This window comes from Camellia sinensis, chromosome 13 (assembly GCF_055761805.1).
Source record: "Camellia sinensis isolate YWXY chromosome 13, ASM5576180v1, whole genome shotgun sequence".
In the NCBI taxonomy this organism is placed as follows: domain Eukaryota; kingdom Viridiplantae; phylum Streptophyta; class Magnoliopsida; order Ericales; family Theaceae; genus Camellia; species Camellia sinensis.
The window spans coordinates 34315494-34334672 of record NC_138973.1 but is presented as its reverse complement, the minus strand read 5'-3'; positions in this window follow the sequence as shown (position 1 = coordinate 34334672).

Below are 19179 nucleotides of genomic sequence, written 5' to 3'. Positions count from 1 at the left end.
TCCTACTCCTTCTTATGATTTTTGTCTTTGAATTTTAGCATTTTGATATGTTGGGGGTTGTTGGGTATTTTTGAGAAAGTTTGGGTCTTTGTGTAATTTTACAAAAGATGGGGGTTTGTTATATGTAAACCTACATGCATGTTTGATAAAGAGAAATGAGGCTAATGTTGAACTATTGAAGAAAATGGAACCTTAGTGTTGTTATGTAGATTATGGGTAAAGCCCTAATTACATTGATAAACCAATTTGTACAAGAAATTTAGGGAATTGAGAAATTGAATAGGAAATATTCAAATTAGAAAGATATGGGGTTAAAGGGTGTAGTTGGACTCACTTATCGCTCACCTAGTTAAACTGTTGATAATATATCAAATTGGTGCATTTATTTCCTATTTAGAAATAACTGTATTGGACTATCAGTGGAGGATAGTCTTGATTGTTGTAGGCAATGTATGATGATTAGGCAAACTAAAGCTAATCTATTGAGTATGCTAATGAATATGGTAATTGGTTTAATACATCAAAATGTTGTATTGATAGGTTGAATTTGTATATGATAATTGTTTATATACATTGTATTGTGTGGGAGGAGAAAGGGGCTGTACTCCACGGTTTATTGGAAGAATGGGACTGAACCTCTAAACCGAATCTTGTGACAGTGATACAGCACTACAATGTGTATCAGGCTGTGAATTAGAAGTGTTTTTGTTTCATTAATACAGCACTACAATGTGTATTATTTGAGACTTATGGAAGTGTTTGTTTTGATTTGATATAGCACTAAATTGTATATCATTGTCATTCGTGAAATATGGAATTGTTTGTTTTGAGTTGATATAGCACTAAAATGTATATCATTACCATTCGTGAAATACGGAATTGTTTGTTTGATTTGATATAACACTAAAATGTATATCGTTGAGAAATATGGAAATGTTTTGTTTGACTTAGATATGACACCAACATGTATATCCATCATGAATTTTGAAAGTGTTCTAGTGGGGAATTATGATCTCATCAAATGATTTGGCCAGGGCACTAAGTCTTGTTTTCAAACTCTAAGTTGAATAAGAAATGGAAAGTGAATTGTAACACGGACACGAATGTCATGGAACAGTAATGTGAGGTAAGCGAGTGTACAAGTGTTGACCATCTATCAACTGCTAATCTTTTAGTCATTCCTTATAGTTGGTTTAGTGTATTTCTACTGGGCTATGGCTCACCCTATATGGGACACCATTTTCAGGTACAGGAAGCATGCCACCTCCAAGGACATAGCTTGAGAGGCTAGAGGCAGGCAGACGTTTGTGGTTGTGTTATATTTTGTTTTATTACATGTAATTTCAAGCCAAGGGCTTAATGTGTATTTGAGTTAGTACTCTCCTCTTTGTAACCAAGTGTTAACTTGGAAAACTGTAAGCCCGTAGGGCATTTGCTTTCGTTGTTAACATATAATGCTTTTGTAAAGAATTACTCTGATGAATAGAATGATGTTTATCTCTTATATCAATGCATGTCTAAATTGATGGGATTAATGTTATTATTTTGAGGGCGTTACATTTGCTAATGTGTAACCATGTATTGGGAATTTTGTTGTATTGATAAACTTTAAGAGCATTAAATATGTCTTAAGTTGTAAAACATTGTATGTGTTTTGGCTTATGAAAGTGTTATGGAATATGCCTTGAGAATGGAAGTTTAATTTAGCATTGTACATGTTGAATGTGTTATAGAATTGTGAATTATGGTATTGGAATTTGTCGAATTTCAAGGGATGCATGTTGATAACGCATGTTGTGACATATATTGTAATTTGCCTCCTGAATAGCGATGGGTTGACCGGTAATGGATCAGGATGTGGAATATCAAATTGTAATATTGTTAGGAATTGAGAAATAGTGTTTTTGAAACTTGTAACTGATTTCGGGGACGAAATTCTTTAAGGGGGGGAGGTTATAGCGATCCCGATTTTCCCTTCTTTGTTTATTGTATTCCGGACTCGATTTCGTGGATGTGTTGTTGTTTTATTCTCATTCCCATCCTTTCCGTGGATGTGTTGTTGTTTTATTCTCATTCCCATCCTTTATTCTTTGTATGTGAGTCTTAGGTTGTGTTAGGCAGGTCTAAAATAGGTTGGTTGTGTTTGGAAACCAAAAGTTGATGCCTAGATTTTGGCCTTCACGCTCGAGCGGGCCTTTTGCTTTTGCTCCTCCGCTCGAGTGGGCGTTCTGACGCTGGAGCGGGATTTTACATCACTCAGTATTTTGTTCTGCAGGTCATTGGACGCTTGAGCATCCACTTTCACGCTCGAGCAGGGAGCTTCGTCTGCAAAACTTCTGGAAGTGTGCATTCGACACTTGAACGAAGTTTTTCACGCTCGAGCGTGAGTCTGTGTTTGACGCCCAAGCGGGGCCCTCCATGCTCGAGCGGACTGGTTTTTATATCAGTTCGAAAAGCAGCTTTTTGAATCACTTTTTCGGGCCATTCTCTCTCTCTAGCTTTCCAAAACCCTATTTGAGAGCTCCTCTCTCTAGAACTCTCTCTCTCTCTCTCTACATTTTGATCTTGGTTTAGTGAGACCCAACCCTTGTGCCTTCATTAAAGAGGTAGTGCTTTGCAAGACCTCCATTTTGATCCAAAAATCTTGGGTTTTGGAGCACTTTGGGGATTTCTCATCATCTCCTTTGGGTCTCTTCATTTGAGATAGGGATAACCTACTCCTTTCTATGGGTTTTGATATAAATATTATGTATTTTGATTTGATGGTGGTATTTGGGGATTTTGGGAAAGTTAGGGTTTGGTTTGTAATTTAAAAAAAAAAAGAGGGGTTTTGTGTTTAAAGGCTCCATGTGCATATAAGGCCTTGGGAATATGGGTTTGTGAGTTAAATTGGTGGAAATTGGTCTTAGGATCAATATTTGAAAAAAGGGGGTAAATGCCCTAATTATTGTGATAAATCAATTTGTATAATTAATTTGGAAATGGTGAAATTGAGTTGGAAGTTGTGAAATTGAATGGTGTAGTTGGATAAATTAATCACTCACCTATGAAAATGTTGGTATTTTATCTGTTTGACAATTTAATTATCTGTTTAGAGATAACTGCTTGGGCTGTCGGTGGAGGATAGTCTTGATTGTTGTAGATACTGCATGTTGATTAGGCAAAATTGAAACTAATCACATTGAATATGTCGTTGAATATGACGGTTGGGATAATATATCGAATATGTGTATTGATTGATCATTGTATTTGATAAATGTTTAAATACATTGTATATTGTTTGGGAGGAGATAGGGGATGGACTCCATGATTTGAGAGAAGATAAGGGATGGACTCTTAAACCTATTTTGAAGTATTGAAGTGTTATAGTATGAGTGGTAATCTCATTTGAATTGTGAATAATGGAAGTGTTTTAATAGGAGTTATGGTCTCATTTAAATTGTTTGGCCAGGTTCTGAGCCATGTTTATGAATCAAAGTTGTGTGAGTAAAGGAAAGTGGAATGAAACATAGGCATATTTGTCATGAAATTGGATTGTATTGTAAGTTGGTTTACAAGTGTTAGCCACTTATCAAATGCTAATGTCTTTGTCATTTCTCATAATTGGTTTAGTATATCTCTACTGGGCATTGGCTCACCCTATATGGGACATCATTTTCAGGTTCAGGTGATATGCCACCTCCAAGGACGTAACTTGAGAGGCTTAGAGACTGAAGGATCTTTTGTTATTCTCTTTTTGGTATTATGTGTAAATTCAAGCCAAGGGCTTATTTTGTGTAAAGAGTTAGAACTCTTCTTTCGTTGTACCCAAGTGTTGACTTGGAAAGTTGTAAGCCGTAGGGCATTTACTTTTGATGTCAACATGTAATACTTTTGTACTTAACACTTTGATGAATGGGATTATGTAAATCAAAGTATAAAACATGCAGCGGAATAAAATGTTTAGATCATACCTTTTTTGATCTAAAACCTCGTGGATAAATCACGTGCTTCCTGAATCTAGTCAATCAACCCAGCAGTGAAGTGATATTACAATATTGAATATCACCCACACAAACCACAGTGCAAATGGCTTTGATCGTTATTTTGGGAGAGAGTCAGTATCTTGAAAAAAAACAAACATACGTTGTTTTTCCACTTAATCATCCATATCCCATATATCAGATATATAATCTATTTATCTCATTTATCCATTTGTTAAATGAGATAATATCTGATATCTATATCATCTATCCATATCATGATATGATAGATATATATCCTGAGTGGCTATCCAAATAGGTTTGAATTCAAATTCAAAACCCATTTGGATGAGGTTCAAAAGGTTCTAAGGGTCATGCTACATGGGCGCCCAATTTCTAACATCTCCCACTCGGACATGAGTTGGCATGACACTGCCACGTCTCAATCTCAATCTCCCCAAAAATAAACAATCTCATACTAGCCACTGCACCGTGCGACTGCTGAGAACACCTGCATGTGGGAGCTCTATACTAGAAACTCAAAATGAGCCAGCATAGAGACATCAACCCAAAAAGAAAAGAAATAGTGTCTCATGTACCCCAGACCCATCTAATTACACCGGTCCAAAAAACATCTCTAATCCCTCAAAAAAAGAGCATGTTTGACCCTCTCAATTCTTGCAATATATTCACACTCAATTCGCCTCTCATACAGAGCGATGTGAGTTGCCGGCAGTGAATATACAACAGTGGTGTAATACTAGATGATCTTCCCTTTGCACTCATGCCATTTAGTTTAGGACTGACCGCTTTCCCAGTGATGTCCCTTAAGGCCGAATCATGCATGACCGCAGGCAACATACCAAAGTAGCAGAACATCAACCCCTTACCTTATGACATAGTCAAAAGTCACAAAAGGGTACATAAATGAAAGTCATATCAATAATGACACGTAAGACTCACACGGTGAGGAAGCAGGGATCCATTCTCTCACCTCATTACTCGGTCGCCAAGCACATATAGTATGAATACATGCTACGGTGGAGTAACTCTTCCATAAAGAGTGACGTCATACTCGATACACCGTACAGATATTAGTCTAGTCGCTTTCTAGCGCCTAACCCGAATTCTCTATTTGCTCGCCTTCTAGGCGCCAAATGAGATCTCGAATCTGGCTAACCATAACAGGCACAACATGGAAAGTGGGTACTAACATCCATGTTTGGTCCTTAACACGACCTCATCTTGGTTATAACCAAGGCGACATACATAGTGGATGATTTAAGCCTCTCTTGGCTCCGAATAAAAATAAACCACCAGTCTCATCCTTGCTCGCTCCCAAGCGCCAAGGGCGATTGCTCGTGTGAGTGAGCCAATCTTGCCTGCTGACATCATCATTTGCTAATCATTATGACACAAACCATAATAGTGTCAACATCCCATCATCTCAAAATAAGTGATCGATTTAAAAAAAAAAAATGACCACAGCTTGCGCAATTATAGATTCCAAACATAAGCCTTATCAGCACCTCTTGCGATAAGTATATACAACGGAATCCACCATGTGCACCTCACATGAAATGATTTAAGATCACTACCTCTTGCGCAATAACCTCTCTAAAGATATTTTTGGTGACTAATTTGCGTTCATTCTTAATGCGCCCAACTAGCGCAGATGCGCCCAACTAGCGCATTGAATTTTACAAGGAGCAAATTAATATGCTTCTAATAAAGCATTTTATCCACAGTCTAATGAGCAAGGTCAATGTCTAAACAACTCAGTTGACCATTTACCAAAGATAACACTTATCATGCCGAATACGCCCACATAACGTACTTTAGGCTCCCACAACAAAGAAAATCAAGGAATATAGGTCCTCCCAAAGACAATCCGAGGATTCACTCAATAGCTAAGGCTCTGGCTTTTACCGATAGGTAAGTCAATGGATTTTCAATTTTGCATCTAGAATCATTCTAGGATATTCTCTATGTAAGTCATCGAAGACAAACTGAGAATTTTCCTAAAACAATCCCTAAGGATCGTACATCCGAGCATATAAATTACATCACCCATGTCCATCATATCTAAAATAGAGGACTGCCCACCCTAGGTGGCGACAACCTTATAAATTCCTGGCTCATAATGACTAAGTAAGGAAAAACTTCTTTTGGACCATTGATCATGCCTCAGTGGTCTTCATTGATCATCGTTGCCCTATCATGGCTTGACAAAATCTAAGAACCACTGTTTGGATAACTGCTTTAGGCTGTAAAAGATTTATTGGAACTAGCAACCTTTTTGCGCTCCTAACTTTTCACCATAAAAGCAGAAGGTAAATCCCTACGGATCTACTTATCCAATTCTCTAATGAGAAATCGGGTCACAATGTCCACAAATCAATGTTCCGAACTTATGTCAATTATAGCCTAAGTCAAAATAACCTCACTCCCCAGGAGGAAGTCTTCTCATGGTCTACACTTTCCTCAATGGTGCGACTTTTCAGTATCTAGCGAGCCTTATGCCTCAACAATGACTATCCAAATTACGCATAACTTTATAACAGTTTTGCGTCATAATGGAAAGTCAACCAAATTATAAAAAATGGTTAATCCTCAAAGACTTTGTCTTAAACTGCGCAACATTGATCCACTTTTTTAAAATAGGGGACTAGAGCCTTAGGCATTATCCTAGGCTCTTTATCATCTTGCGGAGCAATCATGAATGTTTCCCTCTCAATCACCCAGTGATGACGTGGAAAATTTTCACATTTGCTACCACGCAACTAAGAATGTAGAGTATTCTTCTCTAATGGAGTAATCCATTAGTAGGCACATCGCTCCCACTGTCCCTAGGATATTGGAAATTTCTTTCCATTCTCAACTAGGTTACATAGAGCGCTATGCTTGGAATTCTCCATCTTATAGAGTTCCGAAAACTCTATTCACGTCACCTTTACTAATAAAACTTTATGTGACTTAGTTACACTACCACAAAGCTGCTTACCTATATGCACATGACCCGGAGGATTTGCATGACCGCATACAATAATGCGCCATACGACCCTTTGTGTTTACAAGACAGCATACAATAATGCGCTATAGAACCCTAGGTCTTAACTTCACAATCTTATGAGAAGTAACATAAAGATAAGCTGCTTAACGGTTACAGATCGCCCATAGATGGCTCTCCACTAACCTATTACTCAAAATTGGAGTGTAAAATCTGATATGGAGGGCTCTTAGTTAGGGATATAGGAAACAAACTAGTGCAATTTCCAATTGGGAAACATTTTGCGCCATTATCCACCTAACATTAACAATATTTAATTCCTTATTCTCTACTACACCATTGTGTTGTTGAGTACTAGGAATAATCAATTTTCTAAGCATCCATCTCTCTTCACAGAGTTTTCTAAAAATAACTCAAATAGATACTCGCCACCTTAGTCAAAACTAAAAGCACAAAAGCTCTTTTCTAATTGATCTCAACCTCATATGTGCAATGTCAAAAATCATCTCAAAACCTTTGACTTATGGGAGATCAAATAGTCTTGACTCAGATGCGTATCGTGATCTATAAATATGTCGAGATTGAGACTTAGCTATCATACCCTTACACATATCTAGTCACAAATATCATAGTGGACTAAATGCGCCAAAACAAATGACCTTCTACGGCTTTCCTACTCACTTGTGCGCACCCATTGCGAACAAAGTTACACATTCACATGAGAGCAGGATGTCATAAGCAAGTGGGCCCGAGAAGGCCTACTCAAACCATCGTGTCATCATCTCATTAATGTGATTAAGTATAATAAGCCACTGGTTCATGACCAATGTCATAAACTAATTCCAATCATCTTAATGTGTGAGTTCTCAAAGATAAGTTTAAAAGGTTTAGGCCCAACTAGGTAATGACTCAGGACTAATTCATTTTCATTAGATCATAAAAAGATGTCATGGAGATATCAACTGCGCCTAAGTCGCAAATTTAACTAGTAAGTGCTAATCCCCTGCACCTTCAAGCCAATTTTATTCTCCATACACTTTAATACATTGTAGACGTCCCCGAATGCCCTGGGAGGGTGAGTCCCGTTCTGTTCATTTGTGGGGTCACTACAGCTCGGACTCTCAAATTTGTCACGGTTCTTAATCTGAACCAAAGAGTCCAAATCCGGCAAATCGTTTTGAGAAACAGATTTTTGAAAAGTAGTGCCAAACATGGACTGCTTTGCCAGATACAGAGTCGCCACCTAAATATTTTTTAAATGGGGAAATTTAGGAAACCCTGACTCGGTGCCGAAGGCCACATGTCCGTCATCACCGGAGTTGTCTCGGCTCGGGAGCTTGGGTACGATCGGGGAAGGTCAGCTATGAGCACCCCCTTTCGCCCGGTCCGAAGACCGACCTCTACTAACTATGATATCCGTTTTTGAAAACATTATGTGTTCTTATTCCATTTATTAGCCTAGAATTACTATGTTATGCGCGCAACAAACAAGTACAGACTAGATTGCCTAATTTGGAAATAAGCATTACATATCCGTTTGTTTTGAAAAGTGCTTTGGAATTTGCTACTCGCAAGTAGACTAAAACACGGATTTCAATGAGTTCTTCCAACTCAAACAATCCAACCTTCACCTACAGGCATTCAATCAGTTTATCAGATAAGCATTTAGCCACATGGTAAACATGCTGTCATGGCAACACTCACACACATGTGGGATGCTAAAGCATAAATACTTACATCGTACTCCGTGCCAAAACAGTAAACTAGTTAGCAAACATGCATGTCCTAGTTCATGTTAAAAATGGCTAATGCATCACATGCAAAAATGCAATCTAGGCAGGCTCGGCTAACCTAAGCATGGCATATGAAATGCGATCAACTACCACATATTCAATTTGTGAATTGAAGTACAGATGCAGTTAGCGTGATGTACCGAGCCTAATGTATGTAATACAAATGTATGGATGCACGCATGCATAGCATAAGGTATGCTAATTTTAAAGATGCCCTAATCTACCATCATAAGCAGGTAAATAAAAGGGAAGAAAGAAGTGGGGATTGGAAGACATACACACCACCCACACACACTTATTACAGATTTGCCCTCACTCGGAGGGACCAAATAAATATTACAAATTAATTAACTACGCAAGCTAATTAAATATTACAAATTGCCTAATCAACTAAGCAAATTTAATTAAACTAAGAAAACAGTAAATCGCCTCGGGAAATGCGCCGCCATACGTGAGCTGCCTCTGTTTTCCTTCCTTCACTCCTCTGGAGGTTGCCAAAACCTCAGGACTGCTTCCTTGGATGCTGGGAGACATCACCGGCTGCATGGAATTGCCACCGGCAGTGGGATGTGGCCACCGGCACAAAGTGAAGCTGTCGGCAGAGAAATGATTGCCGGTCGGCACTTTACACTGCCGGTCGGCACTTTACACTGCCGGTCGGCAGAGTGTTCCTGCAGAATTTGCAAATGACAGCAACAGAGGGCAAGGCAAAGCATGGCAGCACAATTCAAGGCATATATGCACCAACCATGTCCCTTATCATGGTAATGACTCAAAGGGGCATGTGTCTCGATTCTCGGACCACCAATCACGTATTTCCATGCATGATGGCCCAAGGAATCAAGTATGCAACTTTCATGTCAAATGAAATGCAAACCAATCAAACAAACTAAGGCCCAATTCCTATCATCAAGTCAAGGAACAAGGCATTCATGCAAGATGCAATGCAACCTAGGCATGCAAGCTAAGGATGCAACATGGCATGGCAACAAACTTATGCAAGCATACAAGCAAACATGGGACCATGCAAATGGATGTAAAGATGGACTTATACAAGACTTGGGCAGCTCTAATAAGGCCCAAAACAGTAGCCAAAATGCCCCAAAATGGAGGCTAAACACACATGCACACATACACATGTTATGGTCCAAACCTCAAGCATTATGCAAGCAACATTCAAGCACACTCGCAAAGGGATTTCATGGACAATTAGCATGCAACATGAGCTCTAAAATCATGCTAAAACATGGTGCCAAACCAAGCAATAAATCAAGCCAAGCATGCAACAAATGGCCTAACTGCTCAAAACAAACCAATGGAGTATTGAACTACACTTAGCAAGACCAAACATGGCATGAACTTATTGACCAAAAACAGAGTTTTAGCACATTAATACAAGGCCTAAGGATCACTTAGATGGCATCCAAATGACTCAAAAACAAAGGCATGCACAAGTGCCAAAACAAGGAGCATTGCTACACAAGCTTACAAAGCATTAAAGAGGCATGCAAGGCAGTCACGCAAGCATGAAATTGGGACTGAAATAACATGTATGGTGGCCCCAAATCACCAAATCAATGCAAAGATGTCATGCTATACATGCACATACTTAAGGCCAACAAGCCAAAATGCAAAGAGGCTATATGATGCATGCCAAAATCAACCCAAACACTTATGGACAGACCTAAAACATGTCAAGATAAGCACAAAATCTTCACAAATGTAAGCCTAAAACATGCTAGAAACAAAGGCACACGACCTAAGACATGTTAAGGAATCACAAGGCATTATATGGCAACTATGCTAAGCATGCATGGAGTACCAAAACCAATTTAAAATCATGTTATATTATGAAAAAATAAGCATGAAAAACAGTCTATACATGCTCAACACACACTCAAACATAGGCTCCCTTTAGAGACCAAAACATGCCCTTTTCAAGGACAACAAGGAGAGGGGGTGGCCCTCTCCTTCTAGAGACTTCAAGGCACCATCTCCACCACTGAAATCCCTCAAGATTTCAGTGGTGAAGAGGCCCAAACACCAAAGTCCCGAAACTAGCACAAAATAGCAAAAAATGAGGCCTTTCAAGGCCTAAGAGGGGTCAAACACCCTCAAACCACAAAAACACTCTTAATAAACAATCAAGAGGGCCTAAAAACAGAACTTTTTTGTGTTATACAATAAGCACAAAAATAGCTCTAAGATAGGTAGAAAATCAATGCAAAAATGGGGAATAAAGGTGTTAGTTTCTTACCCTTGATGACCCCTTCAACAATGGTGCTCCATTGGCCTCCCTTGGCTTGAATCTAACACCAAAACTTCAAAATCAGTCCCTTAGAACCTTAGTAGCTAGACAAACTGTGAAACACTAGGTGTTTGTGTGCAATAGTAAGACACAAAACACCTAGAGCACAAAAGAGAGGGAAAGAGAGGTAGGATGTGTATCTAACCCCAACCCTAAAACCAGAGCTTAACAATGGCTGTCTAAGCTCTCAAAATATCTCAAGTGTCTAACCCTAAGGCCAAGAGACAAGGCTCTCTCTTATAAAGGCTTATTGTCTTGTAAAGCTTACAAGACAAGCTTCCAAGGGAGAGATCCCTCCATACGCATGTATGGAGGGGAGCCAAAAGCAAGACAGCTGTCTTAAAATATCTGCAAAAGTAGATGCACAGTAGTCGGCCGGCCAAAAATGCCATCTTGGCCAAAAAGAGTGCCGACCGGCACTAAAAAGTGTCGACCGGTAACAAATAGTGCCGACCGGCAAACTACAGTGCCGATGGCAGCAAAAACCAGCCGGTGGCCTCTAGCCACTGCCGGTGGTGGGTGGGGATGGTCTACAAGCCCTACCCTGCCTCTCAAAGGCAAGATGTCAGTGTTTGGTGCAAAACCAGACACTAAACGGTCGAGTTCGGAGATCCTGAGGCAAGGCGCGTAGCCGAGGCCTCCAGGAACTCCAAACGAACACAAACATGGATAATCACCGAGTGTTCAAACGGTGACGTCCAAGTCTTGAGGACGGTCAAAAATGGGGTGTCTACATACATCTAGTTGAAAGATGACGATACTCCTCTTGCCATATCTATTTCTCGCTTCATAGTTACTTGCAATTAATTCTACTATCCACAAGAAGGAGAGAATAAGCTATCAACTATGACAGCTCCTGAAGTAACTTAAGCGCAAATTAGGCTAAATAGTCTAATTCAACACAATGCTCTTGCTCTCACGAGCCATGCGTCAAATTCTTAGAGTCATAACAACTTTGTCAGCCTTGACCTTTTCATTACTATGCTGCAACGTTTGCGCTTAGTGGTAAACATTATTCAAAATGTTAGCCTAGTAAAGGAATCACACAAAGAAGCACCTCATCCATGTCTCACACTTAAGTGTGGAAACAAAGTGTCCAGACTTAGACAAGTTAGCAATGCTAATAGATTTTGCAGTCACTTGGCGCTAATCTTTTCACTTAGTGTTAATAGATTTTGCTGCTACTAAGCACTAATCTTTTAATCTTCAAGTGATACTTTAACGCACACTATTATAGTGCATAAATTTTTTTTTTTTTATATCCACTCCCAATAATTGGGTAGAGAGCAAAACACTGCTTAAACTGGCTACTCGTCTTACACTTAATGACTAATTTATTTAAGCTCGCATTTCTTGGATGACGTGACTCTTGAATGTTACTTCATCCAATGATGTAACATTATTTACAAGTCAAATTACAAAGTCAATCCGCCCAGCTCATTAGTCAAGATCATATACAGATCTATTGAGGGCTTACTAATTTCATAACTCCAAAACTTGCCAACCAAAACTATGTAGCGTGCCGCTAACTATAGCGCACACATTAGTTTTTATTGTGCCAAACAAGGCAACAAAACCACGGCGACTTTGAGTCATGTTTCCTTACTTTGGCTCAATTAAGGTTTGACCTAAAGTCTCCAAGACTTTTGCTCATTTAAAGAATGGGATTAGTTTGTTCACTTTTGAACATCTCTACTAAGTCTAGGTCAACCAAATTAACTTCCATAAGCTAAATCAATTTAGAGAGAAATTCGCATTGGGATTAATTTGATTAGCATAATATAATTTTGCCGCAAAAATCTAAATTAAATAGTGACAATATTACACAAGTCGCAAGATCGAAAATCCGCTATGCTCGTAATCATCTCTTGCGCCACAAGTGACAATTATCCAAAATTTAGTTTAATTTATGCGCAAAATATTGGTTTTCGGGAGTTAATCTACAAAGATTTCTCTCAACCGAATAACCTCCCACTGACTATGGCATATACAAAGCATGATAAATTCCATACAATAGCATTTTAATGTAAATCTACAAATAACTCATGCTATATTTATTTAATAATGGAATTCTAATAAATAAATAAATAATCATGCTCTTCTAATTACAACATATTACAAACCCAAAAAAAATATGCTGTATTCAATATTCAGATTATGCCATAATTAAAGTGTACATCATTTTGGAATTTTCTGGAATTTTTCTGAAATATTCTGGAATTTTAAATAACTAATAAACACACATAAAATTAGAAATAAAAAATCCAGAAACTGATAAACTGAGACAATATTACCAGTAGATAGTAAAACATTTCAGAAGTCCACAATAAAAATTTCAACCCCAGAAAATTATTTATGCAATACCAGAATCATTTTAAAGCATAAAAAATGAATTATTAACACAGAAAAAATATTTTTTATTTTCGTAAAATTTTCAAAATTTTACAAAAGATATAAAATTTAATTCTGAGTATAACGGTACCAACTATGCTTAAAACAAAGCTATAACGAATAAATTATGGCCAATTAACGCAATTTAGAATTAAAAACAAACAAACAGAGCCTTAGAGCCAAGCTAGGCGTGAAAAACGGCTCGGCTCGGCTCGCCGCCGCTCAGCGCAACTCGGCGCGAGTCGGCTCAAGGAGCGGCTCGGCGCGGCTCGGAGCGCGGCTCAGCCCGCTGCTCGGTGCTCGGCTCCAACACGCGGCGCGCGTGCGAGGCGCGAACGGCGTGCGCGTGGACAGCGTCGCTGACGCGCGCGTGATGGCGCGTGCAAGCGCGTTAGCAGGGCATCCGGCGCGTGGTGGCACGTGGCGCTGCTGGGAGGCGTCATACAGCGCGTGAATCACACGCGCCGCCTTCCCAGGTGTTTTCTGGTCCGATTTTTGTACTGCCGGACTCCTTTTTTCAAAATAAAACCGTTTATGGTATGAAAAAAAGACATTAATGAACATAAAAAATATTTATGCTCTTAATCTAATCAAAGTAGATTTTTTCCTCCTTTACAAACATTCATGTATATAATGTAAACATACACATGTAAAAATATACACATGATTAAAGGAAACACGAAAATATCCATCAATGGCTCTGATACCAATGTAAATCAAAGTATAAAACATGCAGCGGAATAAAATGTTTAGATCATACCTTTTTTGATCTAAAACGTAATGGATAAATCACGTGCTTCCTGAATCTAGTCAATCAACCCAGCAGTGAAGTGATATTACAATATTGAATATCACCCACACAAACCACAGTGCAAATGGCTTTGATCGTTATTTTGGGAGAGAGTCAGTATCTTGAAAAAAAACAAACATACGTTGTTTTTCCACTTAATCACCCATATCCCATATATCAGATATATAATCTATTTATCTCATTTATCCATTTGTTAAATGAGATAATATCTGATATCTATATCATCTATCCATATCATGATATGATAGATATATATCCTGAGTGGCTATCCAAATAGGTTTGAATTCAAATTCAAAACCCATTTGGATGAGGTTCAAAAGGTTCTAAGGGTCATGCCACATGGGCGCCCAATTTCTAACAGATTATGCTTTATTCTCTTATGTCTATAGATGTCAAGAATGTGGGTTTATATGCATTGTTTTGAGGGCGTTACATTTGTTAACACGAGTTGTAGTCTCATTATAAACTGTCCGGTTGAACAGAGAACCATATCTATGAATTGGTTTGGATAATGAAATGGAAAGGGGTTGAAACATATTTGTGAATATGGATTGGTCATGAAAGAGATGTACGTTTGTTTATATGAGTTGAACGTTTGTCAAATGCTAATGTTTTAGTTATTGCTCATATTATGTTTAGCATATCTCTACTGGGCATTGGCTCACCCTATATGGGACATCATTTTCAGGTCCAGGTGATATGCCACCTCCAAGGACGTAGCTTGGGAGGCTTAGAGGCTGAAAGATCTTTTGTTGTTATCTTTTTGGTATTACATGTAAATTCAAGCCAAGGTCTGAATGTGTTTTGAGTTAGTACTCTCTTTTTGTAACCAAGTGTTGGCTTGGAAACTTGTAAGCCCGTCGGGCATTTACTTTTGTTGTCAACATGTAATACTTTTGTAATGAATATTCTGATAAATAGAAATATGCTTTATTCTCTTATGTCTATGAATGCCGTGAATGTTGGGTTTATATGTATTATTTTGAGGGCGTTACATAATCACTACTGATGAATAAATTTCCTTTCTCACTATTACTGTTATTTTTCAAAATAAAATCATCAAAAGTTGCTCCGACTACAAGGTTGGATTCAACATTTGTTTGTTTTGAATTTGTGGTTGAGAGCATCTCCAATGATAATTTTGCAAACATTACTTAAACGTTAAAAATTAATAATCCTAATGGTGAAATTATTATTAATTTTGCGAAAGTTATTTATGTGATCGTATTAATTTGATTCTTATATTAGTCTCTATAACTTTAATTGTATTAATTTTACATATTGTATCCATTTAGTACAATTGATAATATTCATTAAGAGAAATGACAAAAATTAAAAACAAAATAGTCCATTCAAAGGGAATGGATCAGTTTTAAAATTATATGTAAATCCCTCAATCATTTTGAAAATAATGAATAAAGTCTGTTCAATTTAATTTTTAAATGAATGTTATCAATTAGATTAAATTGATATATGAAAAATTGATATAATTTTTTTTTGGTCCAAATCATTATATTATTTCAATAGAAGTTATTATGGGATTAGTCGAAAAAGAAATATTTTAAACACAATGTTAAACATCTAGCCCATTAAAAAGAAAATTAAGGAAAACCAAAAGAAAAAATGAAGAAAAGAAAAGGAAAATGAAAGAAGAATGAGGAGGAGGTAACTAAGGCCTCATTTGGCATACAACAGTTTTAGTTTAAAAGTCAAAAAGTTATTAAAAAAATCAAAAAAAATCTATAATCTATATAAAAATGTTACAAATTTTATTTTCTCTTTACTTTTTGCACATCTTTTTGTAAAAAATTAAAGAAGTCATTCCAAACATACTGATTTTTTTTACCTCATATTTTAGCCAAAAAGTCAAAAAGTTACTAAAATAGCTTGTTCCTAAATGAGGCCTAAGTCGTCGTTTGGCATTGGTTTTTTAGTTGACTTTTTTGAGTTGAGACATTTTTCACTTAGGATTAAAAAGTTCGTTTGATTTGGTTTTTCTACTTTTTTTACTTTTGTGGAAAAAAAATTAAAATAATTATAAGTTAAATATGATATTTTATTTTATTAATTTTTTAACTTATTTTATTTTTTTCATACAGTTAGCCAAACGAAGGCTAAAAGTCATTGTCTTGCTTTTTTTACAAACAGTAGTGTTTTGAGAAGATAGTTAATAGTTATTTTTTAACTTTTTAATTTTTTTTTTTAAAGAGAAAAGTGGGTTAGAAGTTGAAAAGTGACTTTTAACCCACTTTCCCAAATAGGCAACAATATCCATTTTTGATCTGTAATCACTAGTGATAAACCGTGCTATGTATGGCATGTAAAAAAATTAGAAATATATTTTTATACAAAATAATATAAATAATTAAATTTTTATATGTAAATTATGAAATCAAAGAAGATTGAAATTTACCATTTAGGTCCCACAATTTTATCACAATTTATTTATCATTTTTTAATTTGTCACAAATTCAACCATGTAACTTTCAACCCCCTTGCTAGAATTGCAAATTTAGGTGAGCTCAACCAAAACAACTTGAGTCGAGCTTAAAATTTTTTGAAGATTGAACAATATAGTTTTTTAATTAAGTGAGGACTTATGCAAAAATTTAAAAATTGAAATTAAATTTGAGTGGACTTGGGCAGAAATATAAAATAACCTGAGAAATCAAAACAAAATTATATATATAAATTATTTGCTAATTTATTTTTAAAATAATAAATAAAATTAATTAAAAATTTAATATTAATAAACAAAAGAAAATGCAATAAACTTAAAATTTCCAACAGAATTTTTCTTTCAAATATTTAAGTTAATATTAAAAAAGTTTAAGTTTTTATAACGGCATAAATAATTTAAATATGATTTTTTAGAATTTTTTTTTAATTCAAAAATTACAATAAAATATTAAATAAAATAAAATAAATTCTTACAAAATAAAAGTATTTGAATAAAAAAGTTAAGAAGAAAATTTAATATCATATTTTCATTTATTTTGAAAATAATTTAGATGAACAATAAATTATCACCTATAACCCACTTTTTTTTTTTAAATAAAAAAGTTTCATGAAATATCACTTTTAATAAAAAATAAATTAACATTTCTTTCTAATTTATTTTAGCAAAAGTAACTTTTTAACAATTTGAGCCAAATTCTTTATTTTAATTTCTCTAATTGACAATTGAGATTACAAAAAAAAAAAATAAAAAAAATCTAACAAAATTCACCATATTTGGTAAGTACTAAAAAAGTTATGTTTTGTTCTTTTGTCAAAAAAAAAAATTATATTAAAAAATATTATTGTTCAAGTCCTTATAGTTTAGAAGGATATAATTTTTTTTTTATAAAATTTAAAACAAAAAAAGAAAAAAAATATAATAGCGATCAATAATTTGAACACATGTATTTAAAACAAATTAAATTTAAACCAATACTATTATGAAACATGTGAATATTAATCTCATTCTAATTGTAGTAATATAATTTGAAGAAGAATTTAAATTTGAAATTTTATTTTATAATTTAATAAAGGATGCAAAATTTAATGAACGAATATTGATCTTATTCCAATTATGTAACGCCCTCGAAATAACAACATTAAACCCAACAATAAAGACATGCATTGATAAGTAAAAGTACTCACATCCTTCTATTAATCTGAATTAATCCTTACAAAAGTATTACATGTTAACAACAAAAGCAAATGCCCTACGGGCTTACAGCTTTCCAAGTTAACACTTGGTTACAACAAAAGAGTTCTAACTCATTTACAATTTAAGCCCTAGGCTTGAAATTACATGTAATACATCAAAAGTAAAGACAACACAAAAAGTCCGCCTCTGGCCTCCCAAGCTATGTCCTTGGAGGTGGCATGCTACCTGTACCTGAAAATGATATTCCCATATAGGGTGAGCCACAGCCCAGTAGAAATACACTAAACCAACCATGAACAATGACTAAAAGATTAGCAATTGATAGATGGCCAACACCGATACATCCATATAAATTACATTATATGACAAACGACTTATGAGTCCAAGTTACTTTTCATTTTCCCCTTTTCAACAGATAAGCATGTTAGCTCTATCGTCATTTCAACAGATATGTATAACAACTATATCCCACATTCACAGATAAGCATATAAGCTACATCCACATTTCACAAAGATAAGCATATAAGCTACATCCACATTTCACAAAGATAAGCAGGTTAGCCCTATCTTTCACTTCTCTAGACAAGCATACGAGCTATATCTACACTTCTCAAAGATAAGCATATTAGCTCTATCTTCATTTCTTTAGACAAGCATATGAGCTCTGTCTACGGAGTTCATCCCCCATCTCCTCCCAACACTATCCGGTTTAGAGGTACATCCCCCATCTTCTCCTAAACCGCGGAGTACATCCCCCATCTCCTCCTCTACACACAACACATATAAACACAATGGTTCTATATGCAATCAACCAATACATAAATTTAATGTATTCAATTCACCGTCATACACTATGACTCATTCAATCGATTAGTTTTAGTTTGCCTAATCATCATGCATTGTCTACAACAATCACGACTATCCTCCACCGATAGCCCAAAGCAGTTATCTCTAAACAGAAAATAAATGCATAATGGATATTTAATCAACATTACAATTCGGTGAGTGATAAGTAATTCAACTACACCCTTTAACCCCGTATATTCCCATATAAACATTTCCATTTCATTTCCTCTTCTCTAACGATTAATTATCCCAATTAACCAAACGATGTAATTAGGTCAAATTCCATAATTTACATTTCAACCCTTAGGGTCCCATTTTCATCAATGATTCAACAATTATTCCATTTCTCTATGCCAAACATTCATCTAGGTTTATTATAAGTAAAACCCCAACTTTTGTAAAA